The 16,204-nt window shown below is 41.5% G+C and overlaps 2 long non-coding RNA genes across 5 annotated transcripts; one reads left to right on the top strand and one right to left on the bottom strand.

Annotated features, from left to right (window-relative positions):
• The first annotated feature begins 3,112 nt into the window (after nt 1–3,112).
• LOC125517342 lies at nt 3,113–3,716 on the top strand. The gene is made up of 2 exons (XR_007287558.1): nt 3,113–3,214; nt 3,508–3,716. It is a non-coding gene; the product is annotated as an uncharacterized LOC125517342 (long non-coding RNA).
• A 2,867-nt stretch (nt 3,717–6,583) lies between these two features.
• On the bottom strand, nt 6,584–11,272 carry LOC125515993. 4 transcript variants are annotated; one of them, XR_007287201.1, is made up of 4 exons: nt 10,973–11,272; nt 10,093–10,884; nt 9,306–9,981; nt 6,584–9,202 (listed from the first exon to the last, which is right to left on the bottom strand). It is a non-coding gene; the product is annotated as an uncharacterized LOC125515993 (long non-coding RNA). The 4 variants fall into 4 exon arrangements; XR_007287200.1 differs by having other exon boundaries at nt 6,584–9,981; nt 10,093–10,456; nt 10,702–10,884; XR_007287199.1 differs by having other exon boundaries at nt 6,584–9,981; nt 10,093–10,892.
• Nucleotides 11,273–16,204: the final 4,932 nt, after the last annotated feature.

Genomic DNA, 16,204 nt, shown 5'->3' with positions numbered 1-16,204 from the left:
TATAGCAGGGCGTTGGACATTTGCGGGAGTGAGGGAGATCGATGAGGACGAGGACTGTCTGGTGCACTGCTGGTGCGGGGAGGGCAGGGGAGAGGGATGGCTACTGCGCTGCTGTTAGCTGCATATAGTACTGCTCCTTTCCCGTTGTTTGTTGATTGATGCTGCTGCTGCTACTACTTTGATGCAGTTGCTGCTAATTTGATATGGAGGATGTGCAGGGACGGACGACGAGCGAGCAGAGGATTTATCCGGGACCTAAATTTGGCAGGTAAAAATTGGTCTGTTTGCCGCTAGCTGGCTTCATGTGATGCTATAGTGTGCTATGGAGAGGTACAGAGGTTATTGTACAGGACCATGAAGGTTCATGATTGGTAATTGATCTTGGGCTATTGGCTTATTATGATCAAAACTGAGAGTATATGCGCCACTGTTAGTGGTCTTACAGAGTTGGATGTTATGCTTCACTGTAATTGCTTTACTGAATCTACAGACTAAGAAAATTTCTATTTCTTGTGTCAGGCAAATGGGTGAGCTCTCACATCCCTCTTGGTCTCCTTTGATTTGTTGCAGATTTCTTCAAAGTCCATGACCTCTCTGTATGTTGATTGCACCCATGTACTATGTACTTCCAATTTCTTCTGTATCGTGTATATACCAATTGTTTTCCTTTACTTTGTGCACAATGATTGTGCTCTAGCACTAATATAAATTTTGGATTCATAATTGCAGCCTATCATTAATTTGCCGCAAAACTACAACCAATGTCAAAATCCTTATTTTAGTCAGGACAAATAACTATTTTAAAACCCAAAACTAGCTGCATTCAATATTTGATAGGTTAATGCCATCATTCAGTATTTGGAGTAGATGCTACAGTTATAATGAAATGGTAGGATTCCTGTAATTGTGCACAGCAGCAGCGAGGCGCTTTAAATTTCTACATGACACCGAACTTCAAACAGAACGCCTCCATGGTTGATGATGTGCTCTTAGATTATTAGTTTCTTTGAATTTCTCTGCTTCCATTAGATTAAGGTTATAATGCAAACGTATAGATAGATGTATCAATCCATTCGGACACAGTTTTCTGTTTCCTAGCCTCCATGTGTATGTAATATTATTATTTTGGAAAAGGATCATTTATTAAGGCAACAAGCCAACACAAATAAGAAAACTTGGCCGCTACATGTTACTAACTCTAAACTGAAAAGGTTCTAAATCAACTGACTTGACCGGAGCTCTATCTTAAAGATTTGATCATAGCAGAGTTTGGCAGGTTTCCCCGAAAGAAAAAAGCAGAGTTTGGCAGGTTAGGTGAGACACGTCATTAGATTTGTTATGAGCATTGCGATGTCCTAGGTTAGACAGGTACGCAAATTAATCAAAATTTTCATTTTACATGCAGTAGAAACAAATATATGTAATTGTCAATATCAGTGTGCCGGTGAAGAAACTCAGTCACTGCCAAAGTACTGTTCTCCCATGCTAAAGCTGAAAAAAAACTGCATGCACATTTGTTTGTTTCAGCACAAGAAAACATTCAAACTTAATATACCTATCGCATCTCATGGTGTATGATTAACTTGCACTTCATTGTTTCTATTTCCAAAATTTATTATTCATGGTCGGTTATTGCCGTTTTAATACAATCAACCTTTTCAAATATATTTGGATTATATTAGGAAACTGCATCTATGTGTTTCTGAGTTAGAGCTCCTAACAGGCTACTTCTGCTTCCTTAGTTGCTTCCATTTTAACTTTAGATCGTTATTAAGATGGACCTCTGAGCCATATAGTCCATAAGGAAGTATTCAGATACTTGTAGATCATGCAAGTGAAGAGTGGCTTTAATACTTTTGAGTGGACATAAAGTAATTTTAAGATCAATAGTTGATGTTCTCTCTCTTAAAAAAATACTAACAATTGATGCCAACGACATGAATGGTCCAACACACAATATTTATTCTTCTTCGTAAAAGAATTATGTTTTCTAATTATTATATAGGAGGGCACATCAAATGTTTTCATTTGGTGCATCAGTTCAAAGCAAGCCAGAAACATTAAGTCTTCTATTTTTGTAGATCAGAATCCTAGACGTGGTCAGTTTATATCATTTTTTCCGGTACCTCTGTTGTGCATATATTTCTCAAACGAATTCTGCCATCGATTAGGAGTGAAATCACCATGACATTTACAAGCTTTGTTTTCCATGCTCAGGTCAATGATACCTGAAATTCTTGGGACTTCTTTCGAATCGAAACATTAGAAGATAAGCTTGTGGTGACTTTATGAGGTTTTGGCATTGGACCGTTTGAAACTTTAGATTGGCAGAGAGATAGAGACCCTGGTGCTCTGAAGGATGTTGAATTTGAGATCAAAAATTATTGTTGTTAAATAATCTTTGCTTCTTTCAATTGGAAAATTTAGTGTTGTTGGTTGTTTGATGTTGCAGCGGGCCTTGGCAGTGGCGAGCTAGGTGCCGGCGAGGTAGGCGACATCGTCAACGAGGGCCATCATGGCCTCCACCTGCGCCCTCTTGCAGGTGGACTGCTGGTCATCAATGCGGCGGGTCGAGCTCTTGCAGCAACATCTACGATATTCTCTGGACGAGTTGCAGGTAGGCCAGGCAGTAGATGAGGATTCGACGACCACCACCGAGGTATGCCCTCCTCTCCTTGCCATTGGGCTGGCATCTCTGATCAGGTTGTAATCTGCTGCTGTAGTGTTGCTCTTTGGGGATTCCTGTGGGATCTATTTTTGATTGGTCAAAGCTGGTTTGTTGGCCACCGGTTGGTTTAACATCATGCTATAATGCGCTACGGAGAGATATGTTATTCCAGTACAAGTGGCCGGTCAGTTAATTTGAGGATTTTTGCCTTTTGTTCTTCAGGCCTATAGCTTTGTGGTTTCAGTCCGACAGTTAAAAGTTGTATTGGCTTGTAAAAATTCATGTGACTGGACCAGTAGGTGAGGATGATCTCATATGGAAAATACTGCTCCATGGTATTAAAATATGTTATAGGTGTTGGAAGTCAGTGCTAGGAGCTCCTGGGATGTGCTCATGCATGCTTGGTCGGAACTTTTCTTTTGAATCAATTGATGAACCGATGACATCAGATATGCCGTATGTGTACTCCACTACGTACGACAGGGTGAAAACAAGTTTGATCGATGGAGATGGATTTCTATCCTGTTGGTGCAATTGTATGTTCAGGTGGTTCCTTCATGTCCGTTCTCTCCAGCTTCTTGATGTTTTCTTTCTCAGGTGTAATTTAGTTCCCATTTGTAATAGCCAAATTTTCATGTCAAACATGATTTAAAGATTTTCTATGCCAGTTGACATGTCATTTATTTTCTAAACAGCCTATTGTTGATGGTGTTTGATCTCCTTTCTGACATCTTCCAAGAATAAGTTCTCATGTTCAGTAAATGCAATTTAGTTGATTATTTTGAATTATTGTAGTAGGTTAATAGGATTTAATTGTACTCAAATTTTGTTTTCCATAGGGATACAAACAACAGTGTAACGACTCTAGAAATCTACATCTTAATACTGCCCTATTTTTGGGGATTCGAATCTTCATGGTTATGATAATGGTTCAAAACTCCATTTGACCTTGGAAGGGTTATGTTCTTCATATGTTTTTGTAGCCCTTGCATGAACTATTTTAAGACATGTTATTTACATTAAGGTCACCAATGTGCACCTTTCAGTCAAAACACAGTGCAAGGCTCCTTTCTTATGTTGATAACATACTTGGCAAAGATTTCAGAAATGACATTTTATAGTTCTGGTTTGACCTACTTGGCACAAATTAAATTTTGTTTGTACATTTCCTTTAGTTGTCCACTTTTAGAAATTTTAATGTCAGTTTTTTGTCAATTTTCACTGTGAATCCGACAAGAACCTTCAGATAAAATAAATAAGAGGTATTATATGTCTATTTACTAAAGCCTTGAGAGGCAATGGCAGACTGGCACTAAATAGCCTTATTTACATTCAGTACATCGCTGAATACATGCACAAGTAAACCAAAGTCGCAATCATGCGAAGGTATAAACGAGACCAACACATTCCAATAGAGCTGCAAACCTAGTGTGCAATCATTGCATCATGAGGATCAGAGGTAGTAGTTGCTTACAAAATATGCTTGTGAAGAAGATCGTCTAGACTAAACCCAGCGTCTTGTGAGATTGCAGAAACCTCTTGTGAGGCTTTGCATACAGACATTGTTGTGAGTTTTACGAGTTTGTATTCCGTTTTCTGCTTTGGAATTGCATCGGGCATCTTGGTGAGTAACTTCAATGAGTTTGTTTTGCATAGACTTATACAATTAACAAATGTTTGCTTCCATTAAGCATCTTGTGTAGAGTTAATTCTACACTTTGAAGGGAGTTTTTTGCTTTTCGGGAAACTAAAGTAGTTTATCTCGATCCAAATCTAATAATAAATTTTGACCAGTTCCTGTATAATCAATGAAAGTGGCATATATTTCTTTGGATTATTGATAAGCTGTTATTTTTATTTTTGCAATATGTATCTGATGAAATAACAAGTAAACTAACTATAACTAATTTTGTAAAACTGTTGCAATGCACGGGCTATAGTTCATGGTTTGAACAACAACCCGTAGCAACGCACGGGCATATTTACTAGTTATGTATATGTGTCTCCACGTTACACAACACAAAGCCCCCATGTACATGTCTCTCTCTATCCTCCACACACATAGATACAAAGAATCTGTTATCATTGCCTCAGTCTCTAGACATATCACACACGCACATTCTCTCTCTCTCTCTCGCAAACACGCTCAACAAGGGTTTCCCCGTGAATAACTTACCGTCTATTCATCAACAGTCGTGGCAGTACGACGAACACGAGACGTGAAAAAAAAATCTACACGTGCTTAGACCACATAGTATGACTACTAGGACTAGAGCAAGCCAAAAAGTACGCCGTTGTCACCCCCTCCTTATCGGCGACAGAAAAACCTTTGTTTTACACAGTCAAGAAGTCATTGTGCTAAGGCCTCACATGCTGAGGTGTTGAATAGAATGTAGATGCTAGTTTACGGAAACAAGTATCGATACTACGTTTGCATCTTCATACTTATATTTCTTCTCTTACTAGTAGAACGCTCGTGCGTTGCCACGGGCTTTTAATTTATTTTTTTAATTACACCTATTAATGCAATTCATATCAAATTTTGCATGTATAATATTTTTTTTCTAATTGTGCATATAATGTATATGATATTTCAGATGTACAGAAAAGATAGCTTGCAACAATTGAAAAATAATTGAAATCCAATTCATCTGTAATGTGACTCGACGATGTGTACATAGAGAGCTATGATCTAAATAACTGTATGTTACAAACTAAGATCTATGTGATGCGCATAACATATTCCCACACAGTCTAGAATATTGTCTTTAGCTTCACTTGCACGATACTTCAACAAGTATAAAAAATATATTTCTCGAATCATAACCATCACGCTCAAGCAATATATACAATTAGCATGAAGATTTAATCGGGTTAACATGTACCAATAGATTTTCCATCTGTGGTTTACCTTTTTATCAATAATTCACTCAACTTCTTTCTCCATCAACTATCTCCACAACCCCCAGTCCATGTTTGCCGCGTCAATTGGTGACATATATGGCTCCCAATCTATCCTTCCATCTCCATCAACACAGACCTCGAATTTCAAGCACGTAATGGTGCACTCGTGCTATATTTCACACTAAAGCTCCATCTCTCTCTCTCATTATAATATGTCAGTGCTCCTCTCTCCTTACATCCACTCTTTCACACTATATATCTGTCTCTCGCTCTCCCACTCTACCACCTTACATCTCCCTCCCTCCCCTTCTCTCCCAACATCTCTCTCTCTCCCCCTCCCTCCCTTGCACACAAACACACAGACACACCCACTCCCCCCTCTGTCTTTCCCTCACCCACAACTCAAAACTTAATTTTGGCTCAGCTTAATGTTGCTCAGTGTTAATATTCGACGGCTATAGTATATCCTAGAGGCTTAAATATTAAATGGAAATGTTAACTGGCTAATCCTGGCTCATTTACTCCACCACTATGAAGCACACAAATTAATGGCCATACTCCGCGCAACAAACAAAAATGACCTCACATGTTATACTTTTTAATGCACTGCTATACTTGACATGCACTTCTTGCCTATATTATGATTTAAGGAAAAGTTAACTGGCAAGCGGTCGCTAAAAAGGGGTGGCAATCGAACCCCTTTTGTGGCAGATTTAGTTTTGAGACGAGATCAAACAATGACAGTTTTAAAAACAGAACTTACCTTCTGTCACAATCGAACCCCTTTTTATGGCAGATTTAGTTTTGAGACGAGATCAAACGATGACAGTTTTAAAAACAGAAATTACCTTCTCTGACAGAAACCGCCCTGTCGCTCTGAAGAAACTGCCATCCCCTCTAACTAAAAAATGGCACTGAAATCATTCGCAAATTCCAAACCCTCCCAGTGACCGTTTGCCAGCTAAGGGGGTCCATAATTTATTCAGGGAACAAGTCAAATAGACCCAAAGATGAAAACAGAAGGATGAATAAAGATGAATAGGCATCAAGTACACTCTACTTATACAATTATACAACTGGATGTTATGTGTCTGGTGCAATGCTATCACGAATCAAGTAGTGGTTAGGCAAAACCACGAATCATGTAAGTGGATTTTGAGCTAACTTCTCCTAAGCGTCGCTTTCTCCTTGTTCTTTTTTGCTCCCTCTTGTGCTCTTCCTTCCTACTAAATAGTTAAATTTTAGTACAACAGTAGCAAGGCAAATTTTAGTAACAGGGTAATTTTAGCACAAGAAGTCTTAGGTATCTTTAAAAAAAAGTCAGTAGAAATCAAATTTCAGTGCAAGGGGATATTTTAATAGGTCCATAAACAATTCAGTACAAGCCAAAAATTTCAGTATCCCTAGAAATTAATAACAACCCTTTATTTGTCACCATTTATAAAACTGTTTAGAATTTAATAACAAACTATGCCTTCCAAGAACAAAGTATGCCTAGCTATGAACAAAATACATTTACTATTCTTTTTTAGCTTCCAAGAGGGAAAATGATAAATGTAATTCTGAGAATGTAAAGAATCCAGCTTGGCTATACAGCAGCAAAGGCTTGTGTCAAATGCCTCCAACACAAGGAACCCATGCTATGTATTCAAAACCCCGATCATTTAATTGTGTATTGTATCAAAGTGAATAGATAAAGACAATAGAGGGAAAACAACTCTATAATTTCTGTCGCAACAAACAAACAAATATATAATCTTACCATAAACCTCATGGAAAGCACCAATGAACAAGTTCTCCAGATGGCACTGTCCTTAAATGTCGCATACACAAATGAAACATGATTTTTTTTACTAAGACACAGTTTTCCTGTTCATTCATTTAAAAAAGATACTTACCCTCTAGAACGGATCGGAATTGGGAGTTGCGAAGAACTAATAACACATCCAGATAAAGGACCTAGTGGTGGATGAATACCAGTAGCAAGATTGATAAGTTGAAGAATTATTCTGTAGAGTGTAGCGATCTGGAGCTGGTTAGAGCACTCGCCACAGCGGCGCCCGAGATGGCGAGGTGGCGGACAAAGGGAGGAGCGCAACACCAGGTCTCAGCTGCCTCCATGGAGCCCAAGGAACTCCGCCCGCCACCATGTGGACCCCTCTCAACACACAAAGCATGTAATGGACACACTGAACTCCAAAGGTACCTCCGTATATACATTGTGAAATGAAATAGCATAGCCGCTAGCCTGTTACTGGTTACAATATGGGAAATAAGTAGTTGTGTTGATAGCAGATGTCCAAAAATAATGGCAGGATTGCCTTGCTCATGCACTTTTAGAGGAGCAGGATGGAGCGGTCGGCCACGGCAGGCCGGACGCAGTCCATGCACATGAATTTCATCGGCTCTGATGTTGTGCACGCCCTTGTTCTCCCCTCCTCCCGAGGTCCCACATGAGGCCCTGTCCTCGATGATGGGTGGTCGATGACGACGCACACGACCCATACGTTCTTCTTGTCATACCCAACATCCACACTGCCATCTAGTCCTAGACCAAGCACGAATTGAATCAGCGAGCAACCCTCAACCATCTCTTGTATCTCCATTACTAATCTTCCTATATCATTGTAAAACATCAGCTTGCAATCTCTGTACAAATTAGTACAGTACAGGGTTGCATGCCGTTGCAACAGTTTTGTACAATAAAAATTTAAAAGTACCCATGTTTGATCTATTATTTCAGATAAAAGTGTGGTGAATTATTAATTGAGCGGTTTAATTGTCTGTAGCTTTGTGAATTGTTTTGATCTTTGCTTCTGTAGCTACTTCCTCCGTTCCTAAATATTTGTCTTTCTAGAGATTGCAACAAGTGGCTACATACGGAGCAAAATGAGTGAATCTACACTCTAAAATATGTCTATATACATTCGTATGTGGTAGTTCATTTGAAATCTCTAAAAAGACAAATATTTGGGAACGGAGGGAGTAGAAAACATTGCATATACAAGCCAATAATGTTACTCAGATCATGGAGGGAGCCCAAGTGCCTATGGACCACAACATGATATGTATACTTAAAACATGGAGAAACATGCATTGCCAATTATATCGGCGCATTTGAAGATGATGGTAACTGGTTGTGCGCTTGTGCTTCCCTAAGCTTATGAACGGTGCACTTCCACCCCCTCTGTACAAAATATGTTTCTTAATTAAAAATATATTCCTAACTCTACTTGAAAAAGAATATACAGATCATGTATGTTATCCAAATATTTCTAAATATACAATATTTTTATTGAAGGACATCTTAATTAAAAAAGATGTTTCATACACTCGCTATGCATGATAGAAGTATGTACCTGTTTTGAGAAAAATTAATATACTATGCAAGTAAAAATGTATATGAAGAACTAAAAATTGGGGCATACTACTCAGAGGATTTATATCAAGATATGTAGTATTGTTTACTTTTGTCCTGGAAGGAGTTCGATTAAGTTTTTGATGTAAAGCAAAATTCATGGAAACTTTAGAAGAAATCATGCATAACATGGAATTATAGGACAAGAGCTCTGAGCTAGACACATGTTGATTGTACTATGTAGTTCGAGCTCCATCAATAGACACGATTTCCTATCATTATAAGTAAATTTTCTATTAGTAATGTAGTAATGTAATTTGGTAAGTAAAGTAAAGTATTGCCTGTATCCCAAAACATATGACACGTCACTGTTACCTCCAAATATGATGCAGTTATTCAATATCCATTGTTTGCTTAAAGATATAATCAGTTAGAGGCATCAAATCAAGTCTTCCTTTTTTGTGGGGAAAATCAAATCTTCCTTAAATAATTTAAACTGCACACCATAAGTACTGCTAGCCTCTAACCGCCACCACTTTGGGAAGAAACAAGGCCTGTTGGCTTTAGATTGCTTGCAAAATTGGATTAAAGCAATCACCTGCAAAAATACAGCACGCTAGCTTCAAATCGCTTGCCAAAACACGACAGTGTACTTGAGGACAGTACATATCATTGCAGACTAACAATAGGAGGGAAAATAAGCTACTTTATGCTGAATTGAAGTACTCAAATCAGAGCTAGTGCAGTATGCCACAAAGAAAATATTGTTTGTTGAGCCAAACCACATTAAGAAAGAAGAGGAAGCATTAGAAGATCAGAGTTAATAGTTCGTTTTCTGCAGCTTGCATAACTGAATTGAAGTAATTAGCGTTTGTTTATACTGGCTCACTTAATTTTTCTCAAACCATCAGAACCAACACAAAATCATAAATTGAGCATATAAAAATTTATTAACATGGTTTAGGCTTAGCTGTCCATGGTGTACACTTCATTGCCATGGCATGCCCTGTGCATCTCCAATCCTCCCTATTATTTCCTCCTTCGAGGACAACTATAAGTAAAAGAGCCATGGCATTAATGATACAGACATTTAGGAATATAAATCTAGCTAAGTGCATATTAAAGAACTAAGAGATGTGCTTTTGCAGTCCAAGATACTAACCAGGCCTGGTGAACAATTTGCAAATACGTACAAATACCAGAACCATAACCTTCATAAATTATCCAAAGAATTAGACCAGAATGGATGAACGCTTGGATTTATAGCACCTGAAAATAGTAAAATCGACGAAAGCTTCATCAGTTAAAAGAATCAGGCCAAGGAAGCAAAGCCATGAAAAGGAGCATGGTCGGGCTGCCCGGAGAGTGGTGGTGAAGAAGGTATCCCCCATGGACCATGCGTCGTCCTAGTATCTTATATTCCGATCAGCTCCTGTCGTCAACCTGTCCGCAAAAGACTAGCAAACTTCCTCATGCTTGGACAGATGCATTAGTATCTTATATTCCGATCAGCTCCTGTCGTCAACCTGTCCGCAAAGACTTTAGCAAATTTCCTCATGCTTGGACAGATGCATTAGTATTCAGGCTCATGTTCTTCTCTGAAGGCAGCTATAGAGAGGATACTCAAATAATTGGAAATTCGGAAAATAAAACTAATGGAATGAATCCAAGATCCACCTTCAAAAGAAGCAACACAACTACTGGAAATTCGTGCTAAAGGGAAAATTCTGCTGTTGTACGAACAATTGAATTGAATGACCAACGAACATACCCATAATCAAATAGAAGTGATGTATTCAGAAATTCCTTGCACATTCATTGGATCGATGCCGCTCCCAACTCGACTTGGATCCACGTAGGTATACGTTCTCATCGGGACTTGGGAAGTTGGGATCAGATCAAATAGATCAGTTTCGTCTACTGCATCCAGCGCAAGAATTTCTAGATTCTCTTCCTGTAGAACTTCATCTCAGATAAGATCAGTTGATTGACCATGGAAGTGGGGACTGGCGACCATGGCCGTCGTCGTCGACGAGGCGTACCTGACTTCGATGGCGGCGGACCTGGAGCTGAGGTCCACGAGGCGCTGGCGGCGTCGAACATGGCGACCCCATCTCCCGAGCAGGCGGCCATGGGTGCCATGGAGGTCATGGCACACGAGCTCCACGTCCGATCAGTGGCGATGGGTGATGGCGGCGGCATGCGAGAGGGGTGAATGGCGGCGACGGCATACGAGCGGATTGGCGGCGGCGGCATACGAGCGGATTGGCGGCGGCGGCGCCGACGTGGCCTAGATCGATGGGAGCGTTGTTGCCTGATTATTTTTTGCTACGGGCGAGAGGGCTCTTCGCCTGGTTTTTTTTCGTTTCATGCGAGGGGTAGCCTCTTCGTGGGGTGGAGAGGGGGGGAGAGAGGACGAAAAAAACCAGCGAAAAAAAACGGTTGAAAGTGGTGAGACGAAAATAAACTGTACTATTCAACCAACTGAGACATTATGAGTAGAGATAAAAAACCGGGTTATGATGATGGTACGCGTGCCATCTTGCAATATAAACCGTCCGATTTATATCTGACGGATGAAAATTAAACTAATAGATACATGCACCCCTCTCCATATTTACAGACAAGGCCTTCCGTCGTTCATCCTTATCTCCAACAACCTCATTGTTGAGCAATTAAGAAAGGAAGCCTCTCAAACAAACTGGCCTGATGGTCACTGCCGGCGTCGTCAATCCCCATGCCTCCGCTCAGTCCAACCACCAATCACCACCACGCCCCACTCCTCTTCACCTTATCTCCTATTTCTCGAGATATCATTAGTTTTTACACATGGGATTACTCCTGCATGGGTCAATCACAACAAGTGTTTTATAAAAAAAAATGCATCTTAATGTTCCGTGCAATGCACGAATCTTGCTAGTACTCCTACAGAAGACTAAGTTGGTGATGATGGTGTGTCTGTCATCCGTCGTTTGTGACCATTAGATCTACATCTAATGACTGTGAGGTAAATTGTTGTCTTTTTCACCAACATCCCACTTGTCTACCAATTTGCAGAAAAACCCATAATTAGTATCTTAAAACCAACCACATCCCTCCCTGACCTCACCAAACCAGCCCAAGGAATATATTCTAATTGAAACATAATATATCTCTAGTGATATATGTATATCAAAATTAGAGTGTTTTGTATCAAGTTTGTGAATAAGTATTATTCTAATTATGATTCGTTGCAACACACATGAACATTGCTAGTATTTCTAACCATGCATTTTTTTCTAGTATTTCATAGTTTCGAGTTTTCCATCAAGATATTAGTTACTCATGGTTGATATTTACTTTCAATCATGTACACATATTCACTATGTAACTAGCCTTACATATTGGGTTCCAAAGCTTAACTTTCACTCCTACTTACAATATGTAGAGTATTTAACAAAAAAACTATCACTTTCAACCAGCCCTAGGAAGAATCTATTGTACAAAAAATAGTAAAAACATACCCAAAATTTCTTAATCCACATCAAAAACTACTACCTGGTACTCCCTCCGCCCCACAATGTAAGACGTTTTTGCAAGCTAGTTTAGCTTGCAAAAACATCTTGTATTATGGGACAGAGGGGGTACCGATTAGGTTAGTTTAAACCCATTTATGATAGGGTTGGCCCACACGTCCGTGCTGACGAGGCAGCTTAAACCAACACATTTTGTTTGACCGTTGACACAAGGGACCCACATTTGACCTTCTATCCTGTTATTCCCCCTCAAATCATTATTTTTCCTGAACATTACTTCAAACAATACTGATGCGTGTTCGTCGGTGGCGCCGGTGATGAGCGAGTTGGCCGCCGCTCCGCCGGACGGGCCGGATGCCGCGCTGGCCTCCGCACGGGTTGGCAGGCTGGCCCGAGCGTGACTCACGAGCGAGCAAGCCACCGTGCTGGCCTTCGCTCGAGCCAGATGGCTGGTCTTAGCGCGGCGCACGCGAGCAAGCCGCCGCGCCGCCGTGCCAATCTAGCTAGCAAACCTTGCAGACAAGCAGCTGGATAGAGTTATCTTGGCTAGCTAGTGGTCGCGAGCGCCGGACGGAGCTGGCATCCGGGCTGCCGCAAGATGGGTTCCGCACCGCCGACGGTTTTAACCTCGCCTTCTGCCGGCGGCGGTAGCTGCATCCCATGGCTGAGGATGACTAGGTGGACGGGCCGAAGGTAGGAGGTCAATCGGGGATTTTTGTGCAGACTGACATGTAGGTCCCACAAGTCATAACGCCCGGTCGAATAGAAGGTGTTGACTTAATGGGCGACATGGGACCTGTTTGGATACTCTAAGTCAGAGGTTAGAGTTAGATTCTAACCCTGAACTAACTCTAACCAAAGTGGTGTTTGGATGGCAGAGTTAGATTGACAACAAATGTATCCAAACAGGGCCATGGGTTGAAACATGCCTATAACGACACTTTGTAGAGTGGTCGTTTCTTGGTAGGGCTAGTTGGTAAGAGCATGTACAATGGTTGATAAGGTAGTCTTATCTTAAGTCTGCCACATATACAAGTGGTAGTAGTTTCTTGGCATTATTAGTGGTTTCTTGCATTATTAGGTGTTTCTTGTAAGGAACAATGTACTACTAGCGACAAAAGGCGATTCTAGGTTGCGTTGTACTCCAACGAGTACTACTAGTGGTCGCGGGAGTGTATACCTCATTTTATGGGTTCGATCCCGGCGAACGCACGGCGGCCTTTTTTTTAAATAGTAACTTCGCTGCGAGCCAATATTTTACACGGGTAGTTTGAGTTTTGAAGTCAAACGGACGTGCGACACCACAATCTGGGTGCACTGGATAGCCTAGCCACATGAACGGGTTGTCCTTCCCAGCATCTCGTGGCTTGTGTGCTCGCCCTAGCCGCACCTCGCTTGCAGCTTCATCATCATCTAGTAGCATATTTAAACTAGCGCCTCCCAATTAAGCCCGAGGAGCCAGAAAAGCCTCGCGGGGCATTGGGAACTGTGCAATATGGCTCTGTACGTAAAGTGCTCTACTACTACTCTATAGCTTGTGGCGTTGCACGCATGGACTTCACTCCATTATCGGCTCTACTATAAAAGAAATTCCTCTTGACGTGTTTTTTTTAAAACGAAGGCAAAAGCTTTGCTTCATCTCATTCATAAAGAAGAAACTACTAACAAAGTTCGACGAGATCCATTACACCTCCACAAATGGAAGTGAAAAGCCTAGTCTCGCTGTATCAAATAACTCAAATGTTCCGCCCCCGCAGTAACCGTCGCTGATAAACAGGCTGCTAGTGTGTGCGTGAGAGGAGCGGCTGAGTAGGCCAGCTACGTGAGAGGAGCGGCTGAATAGAGCACCGAGAGTACCCACTAGGCCACTACACAGGTGTACTTTCCCTGCATTGATAGTACAACAACGGTTCTAGAGAATAGTAGTACCCTCCACTTCCAACTATAGCTCCTTGGCCATGAGATTCAAGAGTTCAAAACTGGTGCACTATACTAGAAGTACAGTACATCGCACTACTAGTTGAGAAAGTAGTACTAGTACTGCTACAGTACGAGTACGTACTCCTCCGTCACATAATGTAAGACGTTTTTTGACACTAGCTGGCATGTACAAAAAATAGCAAAAACATACCCGAAATTTCTTAATCCACGCCAAAAACTACTCCCATAACGTATAATGCAATCCCATAACGTTCCAGTATTATAGAGTACTAGCTAGTGCCAAAAATCCCATAACGTATAATGCAATCCCACATTATAGAGTACTATCTAGTGCCAAAAATTTCTTACTAGTGCTATTATTTACAGTATAATGCAATCCCATAACGTCCCATAATGCTAGTACTAGTAGTAAATAATAGCCTCACCCCTTTGCTAAGGAACGATCTACAGTTGGAAGGGATGAGGCCCTGCGGTTATTACACTCTTATCTCCTCCTCGCCAGTTCCCCTCCCCCGAAGAGAAGGCAGTTTGTCGCTGCTCTCATGGATTCGCCAGGTGGTTCTCCTCCTCGTCGGGGCTGGGAGACCTTGGACGATGATCCTCTGGGAGAAATCGCACGCCGCTCCGACGTCCTCACCTCCGCAAGACTCGGTGCTTCCTGCACCAACTTTTTCAAGATGGTGTTTAAAAAGGCTTGGGAAAAGGCCATGCTTGTTGGTCTTCCATGCGTCCTCGAGGGGAAGGTTCTTCTATGGGACAATCCTTCGAACAGTCCACCGCTCCCTGGCCATGGTTGCACGTTGACTCCGCTAGAGTTGCCGACGTTGAGAGGTAGTCGGATTTTGTCCAATGAGCAGGTCAGTAATGGAGTTTGATCATGTAGTACTTAGTTATTCCATTTCCATCCTGTAATTTCTCCGCTGCCCACCGTCTTATATATAGGTCTGGGTCGGTGCCAACGAAGATTGGCTTGCATACTTCCGGTCGAATACCACCATCATTTTGCACAACATCCACAGCAGTGTGGCCGTTCCGGTAGACCCCTTCTCCACCATTGGAATCGGCCTTCCGGACTGGCTGGGCTTGAATACGTATGATGATGCCTACATGAGATTGAAGAAGATAGCAATTGCGGACCCGCCGACAAAGCGACGCAGCTATGACGATTACTATCTCATTGCGGTGTTCGACATAAGGATTGCCATCAATGCAAGAGGCATTAACGGCAGAGGCTGGTGCATGCTGGTGGTGGTAGATTTGTACCCCTACACGTTCAAAGATGCTGTGCGCCATCTAGGCCGCATCTTCGCGGTGACAAGCCAGTGGACTTGTTTCATCTGGTTTCCATCCTACGGTACGGGAGATTGCAAACGGAATGCACAAACCATCATTTGCATCCCTAACGACACTCCATTATTTTGCAGGGACCAGTCATTCCGCAATCAAAATAAGATCGCCGATCCTAGATGTGCATTTGCATCCGTGATTCGGTCAAACCTGGAACCTTGTAGCTGACTTTGGCATATTGGGATCAACTATCTTAGCAGTCGTTACCCATGGGACCGCTGATGTGCAACATGGTCACACAATCTACCACGATCGGACCATCACCATCTATCCAGGTATTCCATTTTTTAACCCTCTCGCCTTCTTTTTCATTGTTGTACCAGTACTCTACTTACGTACTAGTAGGAGTACTTTTTACCTTGGAGGACGCGTATAGCTAGCTAGGCCCTTGAAGACTTGAACCCACTAGCTGCCACCATTTTTGTTTTTCCATGTCTTACTATCCCGTCCATGTAGCCAAGAATGGCTATA

This window comes from Triticum urartu, chromosome 6, assembly GCF_003073215.2.
Source record: "Triticum urartu cultivar G1812 chromosome 6, Tu2.1, whole genome shotgun sequence".
NCBI lineage: Eukaryota > Viridiplantae > Streptophyta > Magnoliopsida > Poales > Poaceae > Triticum > Triticum urartu.
This window is presented reverse-complemented; position numbering and strand designations above follow the sequence as displayed.